This window comes from Nanorana parkeri, unplaced genomic scaffold (assembly GCF_000935625.1).
Source record: "Nanorana parkeri isolate BGI_ZX_2015 unplaced genomic scaffold, ASM93562v1 scaffold1762, whole genome shotgun sequence".
NCBI classification, from domain to species: Eukaryota; Metazoa; Chordata; class Amphibia; order Anura; family Dicroglossidae; genus Nanorana; species Nanorana parkeri.
The window spans coordinates 189,510-200,004 of NW_017308030.1; positions in this window are offsets into that span (position 1 = coordinate 189,510).

Consider the following 10,495-nt stretch of genomic DNA (forward strand, 5'->3'; position numbering starts at 1 on the left):
GAAATCCCCAACAGCAACACAGACAGAAATAAAAATGTTTCTCTTAGTGGAGTAGGGGAAGACTAGGAGCCCCGTCATATGGGAGATTAAAAGACAAGTAAATATTATTTATAATGATGTCTTTACTTCTCTTTCGGGTCACAGGAATCGATTTACTAATGTACTCCGGGGACTCAAAGTCAGCTTATAGCGAGCTACTACCCGCTATATGCCGACAGCGCAGAGCCGCACAATATTGTCATGATCCAGCCAGCTGCCTGATTGACAGCTGACTCAGCCTCTCTACAGCCAGAGCCAGCTGTGCCCGCCCCCCTCCCCTGTCTGTCCCTCCAATGAGCACTAGAGGAACAGAGAGGGGAGGGAGGAATCCCTGCATGAAGCAGCGGCTGACCGTCACTGCTCTGTGCAGGGAGAAGGCGTAAACAGCGAATGTTGCCCCGGATAGCAGTAAAATCCTGATAGGAACTCTCACCCTTCCTAACTCTGTCCACAACTAAATAAAAAGGTTTTGGATGGACATGCACTTTAATTACAAACACTTCAGGAAAAACAGTAACACACGCAGAGTATAGCAACTGTCCATTTATCAACCTGCAGGAGTTTTACTAATGCCCCCTGATAGAGGAAGCCATTTTGTGGGTTGGGCCAATATTTCCCAAGTGGCGGCCCTGGCATGGTATGGCACACGTCATATTTTCTGAAAGAACTGTATACTGTATGTTGTTTATAGCAATCAAGTCTTTCCTGGATTTTGAAGCCTGAATATGACGGCTTGAAGCCGATTGGCCATTGTGGGGAGAACAGAGAGTTTCATGGTTTCGGAAACATTGGTAAACACGGCCCCAGTGCGTCGCCCATTTCTGATCTAACTGGCTTAATGTTGTTCCGTTCCAAAAAATGGCTTCACGTGGAGTTTCACCGTTTTATGTTGAATCTTATCCGTGTACCAAAAATATTTACAGTTATAGCGAAGATTGCACAAGGCAAGCCGCCATTTTGTTAGCGAAGCCTGCTTCTGTGATGGCCTGACACAATGCAGGCCACCGGCCTAATTTACATCCATGACATCACAATACTGTAAGACAAACAAGCGGTGGAGTCGGATGTTGTGTAGCAGAATTTGGCAGAAATGTCTGGTGTGGGAGTGTGTGTAAAACGTGTGAATCCTCATATTTTTCTACAAGATGGAAATCGTGTGGCACTGTAATTCTAATAAAGGATGTTTATACACTTACTGGGGTCCTTCTTTCTTCTCCATGTATACTGCTTTGCATCCCCTGAAAGAGTTCAGGAACCTACCAAGGAGTGTGGTACCTTATTTAAAGGGCTAAAGCTGGCCATACACCTAGAGGTTATCTGCAGATTTTCTATGGTCAGATGGGAAAAGTGCAACAGATTCCTCCATCTACGCTAAACTGTGTGTATGGAGGAATCTCCCACTGGGCCAAGCGTCAGGATCTTGCCAGTCGGCTCTCAAATTACCTGAACATTGCCGCATCCAATCAGATTGTTCAGGTGTTTTGACAGCCAGCAGGGCCGACTAGAAAGATCCTGAAGCTTGGCCCAGTGGGAGATTCCTCCATACACACAGTTTAGCGTAGATTGAGGAATCTGTTGCACTTTTCCCATCTGACCATATAAAATCTGCAGATAATCTCTAGGTGTATGGCCGGCTTTACTCGGATGAGTACTCTTTGGTCCACTTCTGGTGCTTAAAGTCTTTGTCAGGTCCAAATAATAAAAACATGTACTATGTCTCTGCAATACATGCACTTTTCTCCATGGTTCTACCCATTTAACAACTTCCCTACTGGCCATTGTATAAAAATAGCCGATGGGGGGGGCGCGTGGCTTGGTAATGGTGGAGTAACCATATGCCTGTGTGGAGCTCCATTCCGCTGTTTCTCCAGTTAATCATCACGGCAGCAGATTGTACCCTTTTCATGCCTGGATATCGGAAGTTCTGCAGAATGACTATGGCCTCCTTATTGGCTCCGTGTCGGCACTGTTGGTGAGGCAGCAGAATTGAGGGCGATGCTGCGCGCCACAAACAGGGCCTCAGCAGGCCACGCAGTGTGACTGCTCATGGGAACCGTCTCCCTCACTGCTGCTGATCGCTCCTCTCTGTCTTCACGAAAAACAGCCAGTAGGTGCTGCAAATATTCCGAATAGACGTACCTGCTTAATGCAGTTTGTGCACAAGCCACTGCTCCCACTGCCATGATTAATTTATATAATGCCATCAATTCACACATGCATACACAATTCACATCAGTCCCTGCCCTCCGGCAGCTTACAGCCTATGGTCCTCAGCTCACATAAGTCCCTGCCCTCGAGGAGCAATTACAATCTATGGTGGGTCGGATGGATGGAGACACACACACACACACACACACACTTTAGATTCAATCCCACGTTCTGAACAAGAAAGCAATGCTTGATGGGGGAATCTCCCCTGCCAGCTATTGTATTCTGACATCCGGCGCCCATAACTATCAGAGTACAGGAACAGCGACTACAGCAAAGTGGCTGCAAAAGTTGATTATATATATTATTTTATTTATTTTGTTTCAAATAACCTGGGGAAGACTTGGACCTCCTGTCAGGTGCTGTCACCAAGACAGAGTATGATAGGAAATCAAACTAAACGAGAAAAGCAATCTTCCGTTGGGATCATGTGGTACAGGGACTGTCTAAAGGGGATATCCTCTTAAAGTGGAAGTAAAGTAAAATATTTACAGTGCTGAGAGGCAGATAGAAGAGACGTTCCACTGGTATGACTGGGGTAGGGTGAGATTCCTGGAGCTAGCACTTAGCATTGGCAGCTCCCATAGTTCTATCCCAAAAGTTTCCTTGTAATACTGAGAAGTAAGATTAGCTGATAAGTAAATGTAAGTGGTTGTTAGAGAAGGCAGGCTCCATCAAAGCTTCATCACATGGCTTCCTTTGTTACAGACCTCCCAAGAAAAAGAAAATCTGTATTTAATTGTAAGCCCTCATTATGTTTCTATAGGATTACTCCCATGGCGCCCTTACATGCTGGCCTGAAGGCCACGCTCATAGAAAAGTTTACTATGAAATGCACTTATTATTTAATAGACCATACCCAATTTCACCAGCAGGTGGCACTGTAGGTAAAATTTTTAATGGCAGCTCCCTATAGAAAATGAAGGAGGTAGTTGAGAGCTTTTAAAACAGAACTCTGGGCAATTTGTTCCTAACCTTTGTAGTGGGGTTACCCCTGGACTGCAAGGGGTAAGTGCTCGTTTGTATCTAGGTGTAAAAATATCAAAGTTATACTCGCCTGATCCTCAGCTGGCTTGCTGTTAGATTGGTCTCTGGACCCTCTCTCCCCCTCTGCTGCAGCAGTCTAGGGACCGTCAGTCAAAACGCTCTATACACTGGGTATAGGACGCGAGGACCCCGTAGAACTTACCATCACTGCAGCGTACGAGGAGGGAGCACTGTATGAGCTGGCCGGCTTCATGGTTCAGGTGAGTATAACTGTTTGTATCTGGGTGCAAAAAAATAACACTTGCAGTGTGGGGGCAGTCCCCCTGTAAGGGTTAAGAAAATGTTTTCCTGGAGTTCTTTTTCTAAGGCTCATTTACATTACTGTGCTTCATTGACATGCATTGTGTTAAGACAAGACATTGCAATCAATGGGCTGCCAATGCTCCAAAATGTCCTGGTGATGGAATGTGCCGCTGCAATGCATGTACGTTGGGGTGAAACCTAAATGGCAGCACATGTAACTCTTTGTATCTAATGCCCGGGAGGGAAAAGATCAGGATGTGTGGAAGAAGTTTTCTATGAAATACGTTTGTTCTGAGACTGAACAGATCCAGCTAGTTGTCTGGATGTTATGCTGACCCGGCACAGGTAAGCAATAGCTCAGGAGAGCTGGGCCACTTTACAAGCACACAGCTAGTATTTGCAGAATGAGAAGTCGTCCACATCAGCCTCCATGTTGGACAAGAAAGATGTGCTTTCAGCTTCCGATCTTGTCCTATATAAAGGTTCTATATTGTCAGACTTCTTAGAACTTAGATACTTTAATATACTCTCATTAGCTATCAGTTTTTCAGCGTCTTTGGGTGGAAATGGCCAGCTTAACTATTTCATCAATGAATGGCTCAATACTGAGGCATTCATTAATGAATGGTAACCGCTGAGAATCAGCGCTTACCGGCATTACAGAGCCTCGAATAACTCATCACGTACAGTGTACATGGCCAGTCATATAGGCACTTCGTGGCGGGACGTACAGTGTACGTCTCCCGTCAAGAAGGGGTTAAAGAATTGTAACGACATCTCATCGTATACAAATGTTTTGTGCTGCCTCCGTTTCAGTGCCCCAGTTTGTATCTATATCAGCTTTCATATAGTAACCGTGCAAGGTTTAGCATGGAATAAACCTGAGATGCAATTGACCGTAGAAGCGGTTATATTTTTCTCAACGCGTATCCCCATCAGCTTTCTCATCCTTTTTTCAGTCACGACACCCAGTACAGGAATGCAAAATCTCAGGGAAACCCCAGCTGAAAGTGTAGAAAAAATAATGTGGTTCATTTGTTCTGTTCAATTGTTTTCCATAAAGAAACTAACAAAAACATGGATAAACAACAAAGAAAAGGGGTTCAATACCACACGTGGAGTATAATGTGTATACAGATGTCACAATACCGAACGTGGAGTATAATGTGTATACAGATGTCACAATACCGAACGTGGAGTATAATGTGTATACAGATGTCACAATACCGAACGTGGAGTATAATGTGTATACAGATGTCACAATACCGAACGTGGAGTATAATGTGTATACAGATGTCACAATACCGAACGTGGAGTATAATGTGTATACAGATGTCACAATACCAAACGTGGAGTATAATGTGTATACAGATGTCACAATACCAAACGTGGAGTATAATGTGTATACAGATGTCACAATACCGAACGTGGAGTATAATGTGTATACAGATGTCACAATACGGAACGTGGAGTATAATGTGTATACAGATGTCATAAAAAGAACATGACTGCACTGTAAATGTAATAAGAGCCAACAATCTATTTTACTGTGCTTTGAGAGCCGGGCTCAAGGGAGGAAGCACCCTTCAAATAAAATATTAGGGGAAGAAAATAAGGAGTGGGAAACCCAACCAGAAAGAAGACAAGAAAGAGGAGAAAGGACGAGTAAGAAAGGAAGGGAAGAGAAGGGCGCCCCAGGGGTGTGGAGCTGGCCACCAACCAGTAACTTAGGATCACCAGTACACCTCCAAGGTCTAGGAACTGACGATCAATAGCCGGAGGTAAGTGGCGTGAAATCCAGGGGTCCCGAACGTTATTCAATGTTGACGTTGCCTTTAATAATGTAGTGGAAAGTTTTCCTTTATAGAACATCATGAACTTGAGATTTAACCTCCGTGAAATGTAGTAGGGGAAAGCTAAGCTTTCGCAATGGTCTGTTTCCTGGCTGTGAAAATATGGGTCATTGGGGTAAGCTGGTATTTGGAGAGCCTATCCATATTTCAGATTGAGTCAAGCCTCACAAGGGTTCAATGACAGGGAGCGAAGCGAGACCTTACGCCGGAGGAGTTGAGCCATCAGCCAGGACCACCAGATGTAGATTACAGTGCCCGGTTCAGGACATGCCCTGAAAGAGTTCAGCGATCTACCTCGGAGTGCGGTACATTATAAAAAAAAAATATATATAAATGATTCATCTTTCTGTGTACAGGTGTCACGTCTAATATGTCCATAGTCATGTCTATCACACCCAAACTTGAATGGTTAATTACCATATGTGTTATGAATGCTGCACGCCCAAGAGAATGAAGGTCTTCCAGGGAGGATTGGCTTTGTACCTTGTGAGTATGTGTGGTACCAGGAAACACGTATGTTCCTAATCATAACTATAGATAAAAAACAAACAGGTTACAAGAAATAAGGATGGTAAATTTTACCTGCAATGGTGGTAAACGGTCACTAGGCGTCACTATTTGATCAAATCGGGGGAATTCAAAAAGAAAAGAGAGTCCTTGAGACATAAGGCCTCATTCACACACAACGCAAGCAAAATTGTATATTGCGTATATACGCGTCTATGCGTGCACTATATGCAATCCCAGAATGCATCACTCGTAATGGAATTTTTAATGTGCTGTACGCATGTATAGACACAGAAATACACTGCCCGGACGCATCTCTGTTCCATTGTTTTTGCGCATATATACGCTACGCAAATATACGGCTCTATGCGCGGCTGTGTGTATGGAGCCATTTATTTGCATAGGTTGCATATAGTACAGTACGTGCGCATACGTGCAGCAGTGTGAATGAGGCCTTAGACATGTGTCTCAGGATTACAGGAATGGAGTTGGTTATTTGCACCAATTTCATGTACAAGGCTGAATGGCATTCATGAATTTGGCACAAATGTGTAAAACTGGCGCTGGCTTGCGAGACAAACTTTGGTACAGATATCTGCACATTGATAAAGTACATAGAGGTGTCACATGTCCATTGTGTCTGAGACAGATTTCAGTTGGATCCTCAGTTTGAAGGAATGTCGTACCTAAAGGTATGTGTCCAAATCTGAGACAGACATATACAATGTGAACGTGCCACGGACTAGTTACACCAAAAAGTACTCGTCTTACTTTGCATCACTTTCCTTATTACCGAACTGTCAGAGTTTATTTAACCGTATGGTGGCCGAGGTGTTTACACCCCCTTCCTGTCCCGGCCATTTTTCAGTATTCAGCGCTGTGGTACTTTGACCGACATTTATTCCGTCATGCAACGCTGTACACTCCAAAGACATGCTGGAAGATAAATGGTCTCCTGTCAAAATTGGCCCTGTGCATGTGACATAGGGACCTTAGATTGTAAGCTCCTGTAGGGTAGGGACTGATATGAATGTGCCATTATGTAAAGTGCTGCGTAAATTGTCGGCACTATATAAATACCTGTAATAAATAAATACTGAAATTAATTTTATACCATGTTTTTGGGACAGATAGAACGTTCTTTTGGTGGTATTTAATCACCACTGCAGGTTTTTTTAAAACTATATTAAAGGAAAAATTGCTAAAAATTTAGAAAAATAAAACTTTTCTGTATGTTATAAAACATTTATTATTACCCAATTTTTTGGTAAAATATGAAAGACGGGGTCACGTCGGGTAAATAGACACCAAACATGTCAATTGTGTTAATCCGTGAATCAATCAAACTTAATAAAAATTTGAAAATATACAACGAATGTACATTTATACATATCAAATAAATTGAAAAAGTTTTTTTAAGACAAGTGCTGTGTACTTCTTTTTTCAAACACCATGGGTGCAATAAGGTGTTCCAAGTGTGGAAAGTTTATAAATTCAAAGAAACAGAAAAATGTTCCGTGATAATTGTTGGGGATGCGGGCTAATGCCGTACGTCTCCCCTCGGGGTGTGTACTCACCACAATGTAGTGGCTTTAGTAAGCAGCCTGAAACGCTTTAACGTCCTCAGGGGTTTAGCAGGAGACCTGCTAAACCCCTGAGGACATCAGTAAGATGAAACGCGTAGGGGCGGGCCTAACTTTATGCTACACCAGACAGGAGTTTACAGAGTATCCTGTCTGCCGATCGGAATAATTTCTTTTGGATTTCGTTGTCCTGCTTTTACTTGATTCAAATAAAATCCTTTTTGAAATTGCTACGCAATGAGAGGCTCTTTTCTTATATGACATGGGTGCAATAAGGTGTTCCAAGTGTGGAAAGTTTATAAATTCAAAGAAACAGAAAAATGTTCCGTGATAATTGTTGGGGATGCGGGCTAATGCCGTACGTCTCCCCTCGGGGTGTGTACTCACCACAATGTAGTGGCTTTAGTAAGCAGCCTGAAACGCTTTAACGTCCTCAGGGGTTTAGCAGGAGACCTGCTAAACCCCTGAGGACATCAGTAAGATGAAACGCGTAGGGGCGGGCCTAACTTTATGCTACACCAGACAGGAGTTTACAGAGTATCCTGTCTGCCGATCGGAATAATTTCTTTTGGATTTCGTTGTCCTGCTTTTACTTGATTCAAATAAAATCCTTTTTGAAATTGCTACGCAATGAGAGGCTCTTTTCTTATATGATTTTGGAGACAAACCGTCTGCTGGCTGGGGACCGTTGAGAGTTACGGCGAGGACGTCACGGCTCCGGGAAAATGTTTCCTTCAAAGCGTTTCAGGCTGCTTACTACAGCCACTACATTGTGGTGAGTACACACCCCGAGGGGAGACGTACGGCATTAGCCCGCATCCCCAACAATTATCACGGAACATTTTTCTGTTTCTTTGAATTTATAAACTTTCCACACTTGGAACACCTTATTGCACCCATGGTGTTTGAAAAAAGAAGTACACAGCACTTGTCTTAAAAAACTTTTTCAATTTATTTGATATGTATAAATGTACATTCGTTGTATATTTCCACATTTTTATTAAGTTTGATTGATTCACGGATTAACACAATTTCAGTACATCATTTATTGTATATTGTTTTAACCACACTCACTCAATTTATCCACCATTTTTCATTGGCACTGCATATATTGAAAACATATACAATTGACCTTTGTTGGTCCTTATTGCCGCAGCCTTCTTATTTAATCACTTAGTTTAGTTAGTTTAGACAGAGCACTTTGGTTTCATCTATCCAGCGCAGAATCAATAAACACCAAACATGTCAAGCCTTAAAATTGAGCACACCTGCAAAAAAAAACTACAATACCCAAAATTGGCCATAGGCAACGTGTTAAAAGCTTTTACCGCTCATCAGTTTAGCGTTATCAGTGATTGATGGCCCTAAAATTATTACGTGCGCAGTGATAGGTAACGTGTGGCACAATAGTAGTTTTCGCACGCAAGCGCACCCGACGCATTTGGGTGTGAATGTGGAGGCTGGTGACTAACATTTTTTTTAATGTGTGTATTATTATTTTTTTACACTTAACTTTATTGCTCGCACATAGGGAGCCAACAAGCCCCCTATATGATAGCCAATTTACGTGACAGGTCCTCTTTATGGAGACATCAGGGCTCTTCAAGACCCCTAAGGTCACCTAGTGACCCCCAGAGAAGCTGATGAAGCACAGATCTGCTTCTGCAGCTTCTCCAGCCAGGAATGACAACTGAATGCGGATGTAATATACATCACTTCCTACATTCTGACACAGGAGAGGAGCTCAGAGGGAGATTGTGTACTGATCTCCTGTGACAAAGCCGCTGTGCTGGTCCCGGACCGCAATGGGCACAGCAGATCTCGGCACCAGCAGCAGAGGGGGCACACGCAAAATATAAGTGATCGGGCGGCTCTATAGCCGCCAGACCTCTTGTATTTAATCAGCCATCGCCGGGTGTTTACATTGCAAAGTTTTTCTACTTGTGCTCACGCTGGGGGGCATGCACAAGTGGGGGCAGTGGAAGGACGTTTTAAAACACCCACCCGCACCTACAAAGCTCGCTTCTGGCCATTTATGTACGGTCGCGGTATGGGAGGTGGTTAGTATGTCACAAGCACAGCGCCATAATGAAATATGGCTCAAGTCAGAACTACTTGAATTTGGTGCGAGTTTGTGGAAGTACAGAAAATGGTGGAGTATGTTTTAGAATTTGGCGCAGACATCTCTTAGGCTGAATTAGCGCCTTTTTTTTTTTTTTTACAAAATCATCCAGAAAAAGATGAGACAAAGTGTCTAGGAGCCAGAAAATGCTTATTCAGAATTTTCCAATCCTTATAAAAAATAGGATGAAGATGAAAACCTTGCAGACACGCTCAGGTTTATGTGAACCTAGAAGTAGAAATAACAGCAGGATCCTCAAATGTTAGAGGAATGCGCAGCCCGGAATAAGAAGGCAACCGTTACTTTGATGCCGAGTGAATCTGTGAACCAAATAGGAGCCTAAGGGCCTGTTCACATGAGTTTCAGGTCCTGATCAGGTGTGGATCTGCAGACGCGGTGCTATGTGTTTTTGCCGCGTTTTTGATGCGTTCCAGTTAAAAAAAAAAAAAATGTTTTGCTGGAGTGGGGCTGTCAGTATGTTAGCTGCAGTGCGTTTGACACGTTTTGCATTTCCATACCGTACAAAATGTGACATGCAGTATTTTTCTGTTGTAACCTGAACGGACTGCGCACGTGAGAACTGTAGCCCATAAAACACATAGGGATACATTGGGATGCATTTTTAGTGCAGGAGCGTACGGATCAGGTCAGCACAGAAAATGGACGTCGTGTGAACAGGCCCTAAAAGCACACAGCCAAAGTCAAATAAAAAAAAAAAAGATGAAAAATCACCGTTAGGTAAATACTATTTTTCTTTTACTTGCGTCTCCATGGAATTTTTTCCCACATAACATCAGGAATCGCCAGGTAATACTGGCCTGACCATTAAATGATGAAAACAGGAACACTGCATGACGAAGCATAAGTACTGAGATCAGAAACAACCTGCTTCA